General features: G+C 38.4%; 1 pseudogene; it reads right to left on the bottom strand.

Annotated features, from left to right (window-relative positions):
• Positions 1-10957: 10957 nt before the first annotated feature.
• LOC124976343 (germ cell-specific gene 1 protein-like) lies at positions 10958-11906 on the bottom strand (annotated as a pseudogene).
• Between the last annotated feature and the right edge of the window lie 6097 nt (positions 11907-18003).

Here is an 18003-nt window from a genome sequence, read left to right as displayed (position 1 = left end):
GACTTTTACCTTCGATCCAGTCAGGCTTATTATTTACACAATAATCCAAGTCTATTCTCATTTCACTTCACCTTCTAATTGGAAGCCCCTGGCCTGAATTGATCCTTTTTCTCCTATCCAAATCCTACACAGCTGAAATGATCTAAGTCCTTGTGTTCTAGGTGACCCCTCCCAATCTTTAGCCCTCGGCAACCTCTTAACCTCTTTTCTTGTCTCCATGACTTTTACAACCACTATATGCCACTCATAATTTAAATATTTGCCCACATTTTATGTAGTTCATCATGTTTATTGGGCATGTATATTTATGTCCCAAGCTTTGTGGTGGGAGAGAGGAGGCGAACAAATTGAGGTTTAGATAAGAGCTTTCAGTCTAGTGGAGGAAAACCAACACAGAAACAGACCATTTCAGTATAACTCAGAGAAAACAAGCTCCAGTTTACATTTTTTTACAGTACAAGCTGTACTTAACAATTTCTGGGGTTTCCTGGAGAAAATAATGCCTGAAATGAGTCTTTAAAGATGAAGAATATTTAACTGAGGACAGAAAGAGGATAAGGGCACCCGAGGCAAGAGAACAACATGGAGAAAAGCCCAGAGTCATGGAACATCAGGGACTTTGCAGGTCAGAACAACAAGCACTGCAAGAAAATAAAAGGAAAGAAGAACTGCTGGAGATGTGAACAGGAACCATGCGTTAAAGTTCTTGCTTGCCTTGGAAAGGATTTGGGTCTCATGTGAAAAGCAAGAGCCATTAAAAGATGCTAGCTTTGGGAAAGACCTATTTGAATCTGTGTTTTAGATTCAGATGTTTTCTACTCCATATCTCCCCCACATTTGGGGGTATATATGTTTATATTAATATTAGTTTACTTCTTATACTAGGTGATTTTTGAAAACAATTATTTTAAAATTTCTAGGTATACCACAATCTACAATACACAGACAAGAACTCTAGAAATATGTGAACTGTTCAAAAGCCACTCTTCCTGATTTTCTGTAACTTATCGAGAAGTCATATGAGAACAATGCACAAAAGTCCTAGACACAAAAGCATAGTGAACTGAAACAGTCTATCGTCAATAACACCTAATTTGAATTGACCAAACATTTTTAAGGCAACAAAATAAACCAGTGCTCAGAGGGAAATTTAGAGTCCTAATTGCTTATATTAAAAAAGAAGAAACTGGGTGTGGTGGCACACACCTAAAATTCTAGCTACCAGAGAGTCTGAGGCAGGAGAATCCTAAATTCAAGGTCAGCTTGGGCAACTTAGCCAGACCCTATCTCAGGATTAAAAAATTAAAATAAAAGAACTGGGGATGTAACTCAGTGGTAGAGTGTCCCTGGGCTCAATCCCTATTTCCACAACAGAATAAGTAGAAGGAGAATGAGGGGAAGGGGACAGAAAAGGACAAGGACAAGAACAAAGAGGAGGAGGAAGCCAAGGAGAAGAAGGAGAACAAGGAAGAGGAGGAGAAGTTTAAACTAACCTTAATGTCGGCAGAAGGAAAGAATGAAGATTAGAGCAGAGAAAACTGAAATTAAAAAGTAGAAAAACAACTAAAATTAACCAAACCAAAGCTGGTTCTTAGAAAAGATCAACAAAATTGGCCAACCTTTAGCTAGGCTGAATAAGAAAAAAGAGAAAAGACCGAAATTACAAAAATCAGTAATGAAAGAGAGGACGGTAAGAAAAAACTTGCAGAAATAAAAAGAATGGTAAAAGAATTCCATGAATAATTTTACAAGTTATATAATCTATATTAAATGGAATAACTCCTAGAAACACAGAAACTACTAAAACTGACTCAGGAAGAAATAGAAAATCTGAATACACCTATAACAAGTAAAGAGATGGAGTCAACAATTTAAAAACCTCCCAACAAAAAATGGTGAATTTAGTTCACAAAATATTCAAACAAAAATTAATACCAATATTTCTTAAATTCTTTCAAAACAAAAGAGGAAAGAATACTTTCTAACTCATTTGATAAGGTCAGCATTAGTCCTGATATCAAAGTCAGAAAAAATAATCACAAGAAAACCACAAATTGAAATGTTTAATGAATATAGATGCAAAACCAACAGAATACTAGCAAAGTGAATCTAAAATTTATTAAGTGGATTATGAATGAGAACCACCAGAATTTATTGCTGGAATTCAAGAGTAGTTCAACATGTGAATGTAGATCAATGTGATACTTTAAGTTAACAGAGTAAAGACCACCAATGCAGAAAATCATTTTTAAAAATTCAACAAGTTTTCATGATAAAACAAATTTAATAATTTGGTTGGAAGGGAACTTCCTTGACAAAGACAACTGTAAAGTTACACAACAATGAAGAATAAACCCTCAGTGCAAAATAAAGTACGGAGCCCACAAAGAAAAAAAAAAAGGAACTTCCTTAACCAGATGAAGGACATTTTTGGAAAAAACCTATAAGAAACATCATATTCAATGGCAGAATTTTGAATGCTTTCCCATTAAGGTCAGGATAAGGGGAAGATTTCCGATTTGTCACTTATATTCAACATTATATTGGAAGGTCTCACCAAATCGATTAGGAAAGAATATATAAAGATATCTAAATTTAAAAGGAAGTAAAATTATCTCTATTTATAGAGGACACGATTACAAATATTGATATTCCTAAAGAATACCCACATACTAAAACTATAAAAGTGAACAAGCAAATTCAGTCATGTTGTAGAATACAAGATGTATATGTTAGCAACAAACAACCTGAAAAGTAAATCAAGAAAACAACTGCATTCACAATAACATCAAAAATAATAAAATAATCATGCAAAAGTTTAACTAAGTAACACTGTTGTTACACTGAAAACTATAAAAATTTCTGGAAGAAATTTAAGAGCTAAATGAATGGAAAGATATGCTATATTAATGGATTCGAAAACTCAGTATGCTTTATGATGCTATATTACCTAAAGCCATTTAGAGATACAGTACAACCTCATGTCACATAAAATTCCACTTATATGGAATATCCATAACAAATAAATGTATTTGGGACATGGATTAGTGTTTACTGGGAGCTGGAGGAAGGGCAAAACAGGACTGATTGCCTAATAAGTAAGGCATTATCTTTTGGGATAAGGAATATATTTTTAAATTTGATAGAAGTAATTACCTAATATTGTTAATGTACTAAAAATCATTGAATCACACACTTTAAAATAGTTAATTTTATGTTTTGTGAACTTCACATTAATATTAAAAAGACCTAATATTTTAAAGGAATTGTATAATTTTAGAATTAAAAGCAGCATTAGAAGCTTCCGGTCCAGGCTCCTTGTAATGGACATCTTTGGTGTGGTTGACCTTTTACACACTTTCTAGGCACTTCCTTCCTTCCAGCTAATTCTCACTAGGGCTAGGGGTGCAGCTTAGTGGGACAGTACTTGCCTAGAATTTATGAGACCCTGAGTTCCATCCCCAGCACTACAAAAACAAATAAACAAAAAACCCAGAATCCAACTGATCCCCGTTGCCACAGTGCCAATGGAAACATCTGAATTCACACTTCTGGATGCCAACACCACTAATCCCCAACCATTGAGAGTGCGTAATCTTTGTGTGAGTGCCTAACTCAGAGGGATCAGCCTGAGGTTGTGTCTACCTTCAGACTTGGTATTGAATCAGAAGTTTCCAGGTTCAGTCTGACTGATTGCAAATAGTCAGGTTCCCCAGTGCTGTTGCCTGTGTTTTGGAGTCCAGAGTAGAGGAAGGCTGAGAGGTAAGAAGTTAAGCAGTTGAGCAAAGAGCAGCAGAGAGGCATGACAGTGAGAAACTACTGACTACAGACCACTCCTGGGACAATTCTCTCCTGAGAACTAATCAACCCTCAGAACTTGGGCTTCAGGTGGGACCCTGTAACTATTTTTTCAGGTAAGTCACTTTAATGGAGCTCTGTGCCTTGCAACCTATGTACTTTTCTTACACAGATGAAAACAAGGATCCTTTATGTCTTAACTATAAAGATTAGCTATTTAATTGGCATTTGCTAAACATTCATGGGAAACAGTAATTCTGAAATAGGTTAAATCAGGGAAATTGATAAATGATGGTGGTGCTGTTTTGTTGGTGGCATTTTATCAATTACTATTACCAGAAAAGAAAACTGTGCTTAAAAATCAGCAGCAACAATTTTTTCAGAGGGGACTAATAATCTAACTAGAAGGCAGAAGATGGTCGTAAGGCCATCTTGACTTCATAGTCAAGTCAAAAAACAAGTTAAAAAATCTTGAGGTATTGAATAATTTCACCTTAAAAAAGGACTATGTAAAGAAAAATTAAGGTTCTTACATTTGAATTTAATTTTATCCAGTTCATTAAATATGTCTCACCTGCACTTTATAGATAAACTTTCATTGAAGTTTTTATTTAACATTGTTAAAAAAAATTTTCATGTATATATTTCTCATTTTCCATATTCATTAGCAAATGCTAACAGTGTAGTTATATAAGACTTAAAAGTTATATATGCCACAAAAATCCTTGGCATTTGATTTATCCTTATAAGATTAAAAAAATCCAAGGCACAAATTTTTTTGTGGGGGAAAGGAATATAGATCCTTTTATGTAGCAAAAAAGGCTACATAAGTCATTTTATCTCCCAAAACTCCAACAAATTTATAAAGTCAAAGGAAAGCTGTTTTGGTATAGGACTCACTTTTAAATTATATATAAAAATCATCAGTTTTGTTCTTAAGATTGAGAAGATGAAAAATTAAAGTTTACACTAATAAATATGTCAGTAAATTGATACCATATCTACACCAGAGAGCAAATGGATGAAAATAACTTGCTCCTGATTCCACCATACATACTTAAGTTCATTTTTTTAATTGAAAATTCAGTGAAATTTAAGGATACAATCGGAGTTGCATTTGTATAGAGGATTTGTGAGCCACTGAAATGATTCCTCAGTGTATCTAAATGTGCTTCAGGATGAAGATATATATTAATAATTGATAAATTTTCCTTTCCAACTACTTTCTAAGACAATGTAATGAAAACTTTAACTGTAGTATAGACCTCACTACCCTCTGTCTACTCTTAAGGTGGAATATTGAGCTAAGCACAGGAGGAAAGTCACACAGTTTATGTACATGTCTGTGTGTTTGTGAAAGTAGAGATGAAATTTTTTTTCTTGTGAAAGAAAAAATGAATCTACCCTACAAATAGAGGATCCAAGAAATCACCAATTTGTAAAAGTTTGAGCTTAGAAAACCCAAAAGTGTTTTCCTTAAAATTCTGGAACTCTAAACTTAATCCTTGAAAGTATCCAGTGTGATAAGGGACTTGTTTTACTCCTTTCACATATTATTTTGGTAATGTGTCCAGTATCCAAAGACACAAAACAAAAACCTGCACTCTGAATAAATTTACCTATAATCTATTATTAGGCAAGCTAACCTTGCAGAGGTAGTTCAGCACTTTGTAAGAATGAAAGAAGGAACTCAGTTTCCCTCACATTGCATTTCACATTGTGATTAATATGTTGCTTTTTACCTTTGATGTACTGTTGAACTGTGTTTAGTCTAATTGGCCATCATAGTAATGTATTGTCAAGAATTAAAATATAAGATCATTGAGCACAAAATACATAAAGTGAAAAGGCAACCCTTTTTTTTAGTGAACCCAAGACTATCAACCTGTCTATTGCATTCTTGTAACAGGAGTTCCAGGTATAGAGTAGCACATTTCTTTTCCAGACATAGCCATACACCTGCACAATATAAAGCTCACTCTTTTAGATTTATAGTTCATGGATATGTTAATTATATAGTTTCTTGTGAAACAGGATGGAGAAATACAAATGCCACAGGGAGGTTGAATAAAGTCCCTACATTAGTGATGTTTCTGTTACTATAACAAATATCTTAGATAAATCAACTTACATATCAGGAGGTGGGAGGGGTTAGTGTTAGGGTTAGGGTTAGGTTTACGGTTAGGGTTAGGGAGTGGGGCAAGAATGGAAGAAGGAAGGACTGTATAGAGGGAAAAGAGGGGTGGGAGGGGTGGGGGAAGGGAAAAAATAACAGAATGAATCAAACAACATCACCCTATGTAAACGTATGATTACACAAATGGTATGCCTTTACTCCATGTACAAACAGAGAAACAACATGTATCCCATTTGTTTACAATAAAAAGTAAATAAATAAATAAATAAACAAACAAAAAATCAACTTACAAAGAGGAAAGGTTTATTTGAATTCATGGTTTCAGAGGTTTCATTCCTTGCTGACTTGGCCCCATTGCTTTTGGGCCCATGGTGAGGTGGGATATTCATGGTGGAAAGTGTGTGGTGGAGCAAAATATTCACTTCATGGCAGCTGGGAAGCAGAGAGGAAAGAAAGGGGCCAGGGTCCAAATATCCCTTTCAAGGGCACACCCTCAATGACCTAACTTCCTCCTACTAGGCCCCAACTCATAAAGGTTCCACCACCTCCCAATATTGCCACAGACTGGGGATGAAGCCTTTAACTAATATGACTTTTGGAGGACAATTCAAATATAAATCATAGCAAATATGTTTGGTTCTATTTCTACAATGTCCTGGAGATACATGCCTTCTCAAGGCATTTGTTATCCCTCTCTAATGTAGAGGTAGTATTGGTAAAAATAAAACTGCCATCATGAGACTGAGACCGATAGGAGTACAAGTCACCCACCCGCATATCCACTCCCAATACCTTCACCTCTGTAAGCCCACTGAGCTTCACTGCGGGGAAAGCATGCACCATTAGAGGGGAACAAGTTTCTACAGCCAACAGCTCATGCCAGTAGAGTTGACAAGTCTCAGAAGCAAATGAGATGATTTTTTTTCTATTTCAAAATAAGCAGAAAATTCCATAAACATGTCATCTCCAGCAAAGCTCCTAGCAAATTTTACATTGTTCTAGAAGAAAAATATTCCTGTCCCAGTCACCTGGAACCCTCCTCTAATTCTGAAGATGTATTCTATATTTGAAGATTCCCTGTGGCAAATTTCCTTCCTGCAACAGAGCTGACTTTCATCATCAGACCAGGAGGCAAATTTTCATATAGTCTCCATCACCCCAGAGCTTTCTTGGCAAGAGTTAGAGCTGGTTTCTCTAGCCATCTTTCAACTTTTTCTAAGACTCCATTTAGAAGTCAGCCTACTTTCTTTTCAGATGTTATTCAAGGCCAAATCATAATCTGTAATTCAACATTCAACATTTCTTTCATATTCTATTTTAGGTCCTCTTGTTTTAAACCAGGATTTATTTTATTTTATTTTGTTTTAATACCTTTCTTGTTCTTGCTGTTCAGATCCTTCCTGAAGCTATTTGCTTTGCCATGTCCCAATTTAACACTGGGGAAATGAGATTGATGCCACAAACAGAAAATTATGGAGATGAATCTCTCTTTGGGGGATGGATTTAGAAAGAGTAGGAGTTGGAGAAGCTTTAAACAAGAAAATAAAGGATAGCAAACATTGACACAAACATTAATAGTAAATTAACAGCAAATAAGGTAGCAAGGGAATAAATAGAGACAATAGATGGAGAGCTGGTTTCAAATAATTCTTGCAAGGTGTTAAAGGAAGAATCTACAGATGACTAAAGTAAATATGGGAAATGAAGATGAGTGTAGGCTTTGAGAAAAATGCTAATACTCTTGTGGCTTTCTCTGAGACCCTGGAATGACCCTCTGATTTCTACAAAGAGTAGAGATCACAGATGACATATGGAGCCCTACTGCCCGCCCCCCAACAGATGCCTCCTGAACAGTTTCCAACTGGGATCAGTGTCTGCTTCATTAATTTTTAAAAGTCACATAAATCAAGAAGTTGCTAAAAGTATTGAAACATTCTTTGAGAAAGGTCTTAAATTTAAATATGCAAATGTGTATTTACTCAAAAATATTTTGCCTTAGACAGAGATCTTTACTTCCTCCTATCCCCAATCCCAGTACCGGGGATTAAACCCAGTACTGGTTTCACCACTGAACTAAATTTCCAGCACTTTTTATTTCATTTTAAGACAGGACCTCTAAGTTGTTGATTCTGTCCTTGAACTTGCCATCTTCCTACTCCAGCCTCCTGAGTAGCTGGGATAACAGATGCATGCCACTACATCTGGCAAGATTTATACTTTGCATATGATCGTCATTCTTTGTTTATCTTGCATTAACCACACCCATAATATATCAGTTTTGCTGACCAATTTGGGATTCCTTAAGTGAAGTGAAAAATTTAAAGACATTTGCAAAGCAATTTGAGTGTGGAATCTTCCTGGATTAAGTTTTTCCTGCCCGTGACATCTCCTTTCCCATTCAACAGTGGTAGTATCCAGTTTTTCAAAAACATTCAACTCATTTTTTACAGAAACTACTCTCTTGGAACCTTCATTTTTTTCAGAAATTACATAATATTTCATTATTACTGTAGTTAGAATCTGAAATGTTCCCCAAAGATTAATGTGCTAAAGGCTTTGTCCCTAACCCATAATGCTATGGGAGGCAGTGGAGCTTTAGGAAGTGAGACCTAGTGGAAGGTTTTACGTTATTGGAGGTATGCCCTTGAAGATGATTTTGGAACCCTAATTTCTTTCTGTTTCTTTCATTCCTCGCTAAAAGTTGTACACGCTTCCTCTACTATGTGCTCTCACCATGATGTGCTGTCTTGCTACAGGTCTGAAAATAATGAGGCCAGGCAACCATGAACTGAATCTTCTAAAACTGTAAACCAAAATAAACTTTTCCTATGTTTAAGATTATTATATCAGGTATTTTGTTACAGTAACAGAAAGCTGACTAATAAACTATTACATTCTGCAGTCCAATAATGCATGTAATAAGCATTCAGGTCTGAGATCAGACAAAACTCAGCAGTTTGATGCATCCCAGTGGCCTTGGATATTGCCTATATGTGAAGTTTGTTTGCTTTAGGAGATTTCTTGATCTGTTTGTTGTTGCTATAACAAAACACCTGAAGCCAGGTAATTTATAAAGAAAAGAGACTTATTTAGGCTTATAGTTCTGTCCATGATTGGGCAGCCACATCTGATCAGCTTCTGGTGAGGGTCTCACATTCAGCCATAGCATGTTAGAGAAGCAGAAAAAGGAAACAGAAGCATTTGAAAGGAGCGCATGTGCAGGAGAGACTAGAGGAGGGGCCAGGTTTGCTTTTTTTTTTTTTTTTTTTTTTCAGGTTTGCTTTTTAATACTGCTCTGAAATTAACTACTCCAGTACAATGAGACCTTACTCACTTCCTTGAGACCTAATCCAGTCCCCTAAAGCCTAACCCAGTCTCTTGAGAAAAGCATTAATCTCTCATGAGGGTAGTACTCCCATAATTTAATCACTTACCAAAGGCTCCTCTTTCTGACACTGCTACATTAAAGAATTAAACTCCAATATGAGGTGGGGTACAGGCCATATTCAAACCATGGCAGGAGGTAATGAAGAAAATTTGTTACTCTCAGACTCCAGCATTTTGTATAGGCACATTTACAATACCAAGAAAGCAGAGCTGGAACATCAGCTCTGAGCTGTAATGCAGAAATGAGAGGCACCCAAAGATAGAATGCTATGCAAGAGAAACAGAAGAAAAGGGCAACGAATTATAAAGACAATGGAGAGCACCCAGAGAAGAAAGAAAAATGTCACAGAGCAACAATATATTCAAGAATTCTAGCAATGAAATTTGTTGTTGTTTATACAGTTTTAAAAACTTCCTAAGTTTGAAACAAAAAGAACTACATTTTTGTACCATTTTAAAACAAAGATTCAAGGTTAATAGTTGCCTCTAAGTTATCGCTCTGTTTTTTCTGCTTGTTTCTCATGGAAGAATACTCTTGTCAAATGAACACACACCATTGACCACATATACATTATGTAACATAATCAGTCCAAAGTGCCAGCAAACATGGGCGATAGCCCTGCTCCACACTCTGCCACCCTGGAAAAACATCTCCCTCACAGACTTCTTAACGCGGTCGCACGAAGTAACATGTGTGAAAACTGTTCTTCTCCCTTACCGTGTGTCATCCTTGCGTTGCAGGCAGTGTGCCAAAACACGTAGCTAGTACGTTGAACCAGATGCCTCTTGAATCGGGTATGTCTTGCTTTTGGTTCCACCAAGTGTACCTCATAGATACCTTTTCCACTGTGGATACTAAACAAGGGCTTATGAAATCAAATTTAGAAATTTTCTGATGCATACCCTAAGCCCCCACATTTTCATGCTTCTCATGTTTCTTAATTACTATATGAGGATGATAGATGTGAAGTAAGGAATTGTGATTGAAGACAGTTTAATAGATTATAAGTCATTTTCTCACAAATGACCTGAAGAGCCTGGAAACATAAAAAGTTAGGGAATGAGAAGTGTTGTGTGACATCACATATATCTCCGTAGACAATGACCCTTGTATCATATATAATTTAAATACTATCGAGGTCTTTAAAAGTTTCATTTAAACCACAAAGAAAAAGTAGGACAAGAAATAAATATTGTGGACTTTAATCTCCTTTGAAATAAATGAATATAAAACATTCTACTCTCATATTGGCTAAATGAACTGTATACAGTACAACAGTGCCTACAGCTGGGAACACAGAATGCAGGTTATGGCTGGAGGTCAAGATTTCTGCTATCATTTATCATTACTTAAACTGCTTGCCAATTTGAGCAAATCAATCTGTTTCTCTTATTTTTTTTTCTATTATGCTTTACCTTAGCTTTCATTTTAAAAATTACATATAAGGTATAGCTATAAACTGATTTCATTTTTTTCTTGTTTCAGCTTAAGCAGATGTTGATGATGAACAAACACGTGTAAGGTTAGGGCTCAGTCTGCTCTCCAAACCCACTTAACTACAAGCACTGCTGTTCTATGAATGACCCAAACACTTCTCCCAGCTCCTGGAGGGCCCCTTGTTGAAATCTCTGGTCTTATAGTGCTGAGTAGAAGTCAGCACCTTTGGAAATGGAGTGGATGGGCTGATTGTGGTACTGGTGGTGGCTGGTGGGAGGACCTCCGGGGTGGGCTGTACCTGACTGCTGCTTAGGGAAGCACCGGTGATGTGGTGATGGAGTAGGCAACTCAGGTTTTCTTTGAAGCTCTTACTATGTCTGCATTTGAACTTCAAGACCATCCTGGTGTATGTGTTGAAAGTGGTGACAGCAGATACTATGCAGCAGGTGCAGGAAACCCAAGCCGTGCAAAGAAAATGGAGGCAATTGCCACAAAGGCACTCAGCTTGAGCCTGCAGCCAATGTTCCCCATGAGTAGCAGGTCCTTCAGTAGCAGAAGAAAGCTGATGAACTCAAATCCAGTGTAGGTGATTTGGGCTCCCGGTGATAACCAGAGGATCTTTGCCACAAGCTCCAAGGGAAGGTAAGGGAGGAAAACCTTCTCCATCAACCACTCCCCTCCAAATCAGAGTGGAATGACATGGGCCTTGCAACTTGGCAAATTCCAGGAATCCCTTCTCACTGTTTTCAGCTAGTGGCATGAGTACAAGGAAACTTGCACACCTCTCCCCTAGTTCTTCCATGATTTCCTCATTGGATAGCCCCATGCCACCCTGGAAGGTAAGGAAGGAGAACTAGACATTCCCCATCTCCCAGCTGCATTGAACCACCTCCTGGGCTGATGCGTTGGAGACACCCCACCCCTTCAGTGACATTGGCATGTCAAAGCACTTGGCTACCAGACTTTTTCTGCACAGCGTCTTAAGCACCTTCTGCGTGCCCACACAGAAGCTTCTGAGCAGGGATGTTGTGGAGACGCTGAGTGATAGCAGGCTGAGGCAGCAGACATGAATGTCCATTGGCCAGAGCCCTTCAGGAGTTCCATCTCCTGGGTGAGACAAACATTTTGAACCAGCTGAGAGGGACTGCTCAATCACTGTTGTACTTCAGAGGCAGAGAAGTTTGATCCTCTTCTGATGGGTCACAGTCAGTTGAGTGGAATGAGTGTTGAGTGAGAGGATGAATCAGATTCCCTCTTTGTGAGCAGAGGGGTGAGGTAGTGTATGGTGGGTTGGAGAGCATGGAAAGGATGTCCTGAGGGTGGGAAACGTAATTTTCTCATATATGAGAAGGTTTGTTGAACATTTCAGAAGGTAAAGAAATTATCACAATTGAAAGAATAATACAATTCATGGTGATGACAACTTCTGGAGGGACAGTCACCAGTAAATAGTGAATAAACAACAGTTTATTCTTTTTTTAACATTGGTAGCCTCTCTAATATTTAGAGACTAGATATTATAAAATTAGGACTCTTTTGTCCAGGATACACAATATAACAATACAGAAAAGTTAAATGAAATGCACATTACAAGGCAAGTTGAAATACTATAGCACAGTCTAACAAAACACCATTTGCAACTTCTTCCCTCCTATCTCCCGCAACCTAGTGAATCAACACAGACAGTAAACTACTCAGAGGTGGTTAACAGTTCCAAACACAGTATTTCCCATCAGTTTTTAAAAGCTGTTTATAAAAAGTTATTCTACTACTTCTACTTTTAAATATATCAAGTACTTCTAAATATATAAAAGGAAAGGATATTCCACATAAAATCTGGTCCACTATTCACACAGCACTGGTTAAGAAAAAAATGCACACAGAGCAATGGTTATAATCTGAGGTATCTTCTAATATGACCATTTTGTTCTTTAACATTTCCCTCCTCACTTCCTTCTATTTTCAGTCCAGTGGACAAGTACAGGCATATATAATGCCTAGAGATGGTTGAACAAATTCACATCCAGAAGTCATTTACAGAAGACAAGTTTTCCTATGAATTTCAACACAAAATGTACAAAATGTGCTATTTTTATTAACTACTTGGCAATACACTGGCAACCTCTTTAACATCTAGAGACTAAATGTTGCAAATTGGCACCCATTTGTCTATTATACATGCTATATACATAGCAAAACAAAATCCACAAAACATACAGAAAAGTCAAGTCTGAAAATGTCCAAGTATGAAGACACTGACATATTACCTTTGCATTCGCCACCTCCTCCACATCACCGAACAAGTATAGACAGTACTATACTGCTCACAGAGGTGGTTTAACAGTTCCATTCTCCAAAGACAATATTTTATATGAATTTTAGCAAAAAAATTACAAAGTGATATTTTCTTAACATTTGTATTTAACATATATCAGGAACTTTTAACATCTAGACAAACTAGATGTTTCAAGTCATGTCCACTATGTCCTGACAGTCTTGAATAAACCGCACACATATAATAATAGTTCTAATTTGAAAAGTCTTCAATATACTATATATAAGCTATTTGTATATTGAAGACATTTTCAAATTAGAACTATTATCACACATGAGAAGTTTATTCAAGACTGGCCCTTCACCAACCCAGGGGGCTTTATAATGCTCAAATTTTCAGAAGACAATTTTTACCAGGAATTTTAACACAAAACATACAAAATTTGTTTACTAATTCTACTTTTGTCATACACTGACAACCTCTTTAACATCTAGTTTAGGACTTGTTTGTCCTTTATATGCACTATGTACACAAAAAAGTAAAATTAAACACAGATGTAAGGAGCAATGGTTACTCTTGTCTCATAAGCACTCTGGCATGGGTGCTCCAGAGAACCAGCACAACATATATATGACTCAATAGGGAGCTTTGACTATTGCTCCCCAAAACGTTTCATAAGAATTCTAGCAGAAAGAAATTTACAAAATGTGTTATACTTTACTATTTCTACTTTTAACATCTATCAAGGGCTTTAGAACATCTAGAAAGACTCGATATTAAAAAAGTTGTTAGCACTGTCAACTTCATAGACAGTAATGAAGAAAATGCACACACAAAACAATGGTTACAACACAAAAATGTCTTTCACATATAACCAGTCTGGCACAGGATCACCTTCTCGTGGTGGAAGTCTTCTCCATATCCCTTAACCCACTGAACAAACGGGAACAAGGTCGCTCCTAGAGGTGATCTAACAATTCCATTTCAGAGTCACTTCCAGAAGACATTTCCTTTCTGACTGTTGAAAACAAGTGGGCACTCATGAGATGTGTTATTTTCTAACTCCATCACACGTCCACAACCTCTTTACATCTAGAATGTCCAGCTAGAGCAAAAGTTTTAAAAGGTTGGGGGGAAGTTGAGAACAGCTTTTTCACATTATTACACAGGCCCTCTACAAACAGCCCTTAAGTCTTCCCAAAGGTGGTGGGCACTTCTGATTGGCCACACGTGGTGGGCTCCATTTCTCTTGCGTAGACTCGAGAGCCACGGACCGTCTACCCGCCCTCGTCCGGTGCTTCGTGCACCTTCCAGGGCGGCTTGGGCCCTTCGTCCCCCTTGTCCGGCCTGGGTGCGGTCTCGCGGAGCCGGCGGGGGCGCTCACCCAGGCCGCATCCACCCGCCCGCGTCTCACGCGAGCCGAGCTCTCCTCTCCGGCGCCCTCGCCTCCTGGCGCCATGGACGCCCCTGCGCCTTCCGCGGAGTCAGGCGGCCGCTGCCACTCGAAGGCGCCACGTCCTCCGCTGAGGCTCCTCGGGGTACCGACAGCACTGGGCTGGGAGACCCGGCAGCCCGCAGGGTCAGGTCATTCAGGCGGGGGAGACGCTGAGGGTCGTTCGCCGCCGGGCCCCGCCGGTGGGCAGCTCCGGGTGTCTGCAGTGAGGCTCAGCGGCCTGTCCCGAACGGAGGACCCCAGAGGACTGGGGGCAGGCCTCGCGCCGATTCTCACCACGCTCTCTCAACTGTTTCTTCCTTGAACATTTTATCTGCCAGGTATTCGCAGTATATAGAGTCTCCTTTCTTCTTAATAATGGATGATGTGTCAAGGTTCTTGTTCCAAATTCTACACTTCTGGAAGCCTATTTGTAGTCTGTCGCCCCGTCCAACACGCATGGTTAGCCCACCACTGCTGCTTTGGTACTAATTGTTTAACTCATAAACTCCTAATAAACTTGATTTATCCTCTTTCTTCATAGGATTCATTTATTCCAAGCAGAAGAAACAGGAAAAGAAACAGGAAACAGACTAAAATAAAACAAACCCGTTCATTTTCTTCTTGCCGAATATAAATGTTTCTAAACCCAACATTCTCCTTATTTCAACATCATGTCCAAATCTCACCCCTTCTCAGAGTCTCCTTTTTGGTGACTCAAGTTAACATTCATTCCTCATCTTCTTGCTGCCTCTGAACACCTCATCATGGTGTCTTGTAGGCAATTCAAGTTCAGTGTGTCAAAGGCATGAGGCATGCTCACTTTCCTTCCCCACAAATCTGTACCTTTTTGGGGGCCCTATCTTGGTCAATCATACTACAGGCATCCATTAATATCTGTGGGGGACTGGTTCCAGGGCCCCCATCCCCAAGATACCCAAATCCTTGGGTGTTCTTATCCTTTATATGAAATGATTTTGTTTTATATTTGCACATAACCTGTACAGTATAGCTTCCTGTATTCTTTAAATCACCTCTAGATGACTTATAATAGTAATGCGATTAAATGCTCTGTAAATAGGTGTTATACTGTATTGTTCAGGGGAAAATGATAAGAAAAGGTCTGTATGTGTTCAGTACAGATGCAGTTTTTTAAAAAATAAACTATGGTTGGTTAAATCCATGGAAGCGGAAACTAGATACAAGAACCAAATGTACTAATCCAGTGGCCTGAACTAATAATTTGAGCCATGTCTCCAAGAATAGCTGGGGAAGAAGTAGGAGAAAGTTGCCTATCCTAGGTGGGAATCCAGTTTTGCCCATTCTACTGCTGCCTTCTTCTCAGGACCTCCACTCTGACTCAGAGGACCAAGGCTCATCTTCCTTCTCCGGATCCTTTTGACAGTTCATGGTCATGTTCTCAGCCTGCATGATCTCTCCTGTAACCTACTCTCTATACTGTGACCAGATGTATGATCCTGAATCAAATTTTAATATAGTGTTTCTCCTTCTCAAGAGCCTTTAGATGGCCCCTACACAGTGCTCAAGACAAAGGCTATAGTATGACCCTTCCCTCGCCTCTCATCACCTTCCCTGTACCACCACCACTATTTACTCTCCTTCTAGCCACATGGGGCCATTTAGTCTTCTCTGCAACTGGTTTTTAACTTTGTTCTTCTCTTTCATACTTTTTCCTCTTCTCAGATAGTGCGCCCCCCCCCCCCAATCTCTCTCTCTCCCTCCCTCTTTCCTCCTCCCCTCTCTTCAACCTTAGCTACCCTAACTCAAGTATCACTCATGTCACCACTTGGTTAAAGAATTTATGGACTCTCTAAGGAAAAATTAACTCTTTTCTCTTCTGGACCTCCATAGCATTTTGCTTATATTGACCAACATAACTTTTGTTACATGGAATGGGTAGTCTCCTCTTACCAAGAATGAACTCACCTCTATATGAATTCATGGTGGTGGCCTGTAAAGGTATATGACATGACTGTTTGAAATGACTGAAAAACAAATTCCCTCTGGAACGAAAACAATTTTATCTGTAACAACAGTTGTATCAGTAAAGCTGATTTGGGAGTTATTTATTAATGTGAATAAATAATACCTAGCCTCTCTCCCCTTATACTCCTATGTCCCTAGCAGGAGGCCTTGCTGTGGTGGCTGAACCTTGGATCCCACTCTGAAGCAGCTTACATGTTAGTTGCATAAAAATACATAACACACAAAAAGTGAAACACAAGATTAAGGAACTGGTCAAATTAGTCTCTACATACTGCACATCTGAATCCAATGGATAGGTTCATAAAAAAATAAAATACCCAACCCTCATAGAAGACCTACAGAAACTTTTTTTTTTTCTTTTGCCAATACTAGGGATCAAACTCTGAACCTTCTACATGCTAGGAAAGTGCTCTACCACTGAGCTACAGCCCACTTCCCTTTGCCACCAATACTACATGTTTAACAAGCTCTCAGTTATACTTAAATACAAGTTTAACTCCATTTCACAAACTGATATTTGGAAGCTAATATGCTACCTGCTTCAAAATATTTCACAGGAGCCAAGTGCAATAGCACATGCCATTGATTCCAGTAACTTGAAGCCTCAGCAACTTAGAGAGGCCCTGTCTCAAAATAAAATATAACAAGGACTGGAGATTTAACTTAGTATTTAAGCGCCCCTGGGTTCAACCCCCAGTGCCAAGAAAAACAAATGTTTTTCACAGGAGATGAATGGAACAATGAGAAGAATACCCATGGAAGATGATTGCTGAACATGTTATTCACAGTTTTTGAATAATGGATGGGATTTGGTTGATGGAATGAAGGATCACAGAGAAAGCTCTTCAGGTAGCATGAAGTTTATGGTAAAGATGTGGTGGTAGAAAGAACTACCAAAGGGTTCCTGGATTTGGCTGAGGTAAGGTAGCTGACAGAGATGTAGTTGGAATTGTGAGCTGGAGCCATATTTCCTAGAACCTGTGATAATAAACAAGGTAATCAGTGGTAGTTTAAGCAAGGGAGATATGGAAGATGAAGGTGTTATTTGAGGAAATAGCCAACCTGTGTATTGGATAACATGGTAGATAGAAAGGACAGCAAGCAAAAATATCAACAAAAGATGTTTTTGACTTAAGACTTGAAGCAATGGTAGACTGGGTTAGAGAGGTGACAGTGAATGGATGGGAGGAAACCAAGGCAGCAAGACGATTAAGCAAGGGAAGAGAAGAAACCAGTGTGAACCATAGACACTTGGGGCAAAGGAGCAGGAAAAATAAAACAGAACTCCATGGGGGAAACAATGACTCCACTGTCATTTTTTTTTTTTTTTTTATGTACCTACTCATTGGATTCAAATATTCAATATGTGGAGGCACCTTTGACCATTTCTTCTGAGAAGGAGCCAGGGGGCAGTAGAAAAAGAAAGTTTGGTTTGTGGTTGTTTTGAGTCTAATAAGGAAGCACAACAGAGAGGAAGTACAGGTCTTGAACTTTGAAGAGAAGAACATGAGAAATAAGCAAAGTTGGAA

The sequence above is a fragment of the Sciurus carolinensis genome, chromosome 2, assembly GCF_902686445.1.
Source record: "Sciurus carolinensis chromosome 2, mSciCar1.2, whole genome shotgun sequence".
NCBI lineage: Eukaryota > Metazoa > Chordata > Mammalia > Rodentia > Sciuridae > Sciurus > Sciurus carolinensis.
The sequence above is the reverse complement of the archived record's forward strand: the minus strand, read 5'-3'. Positions and strand labels throughout refer to the sequence as shown.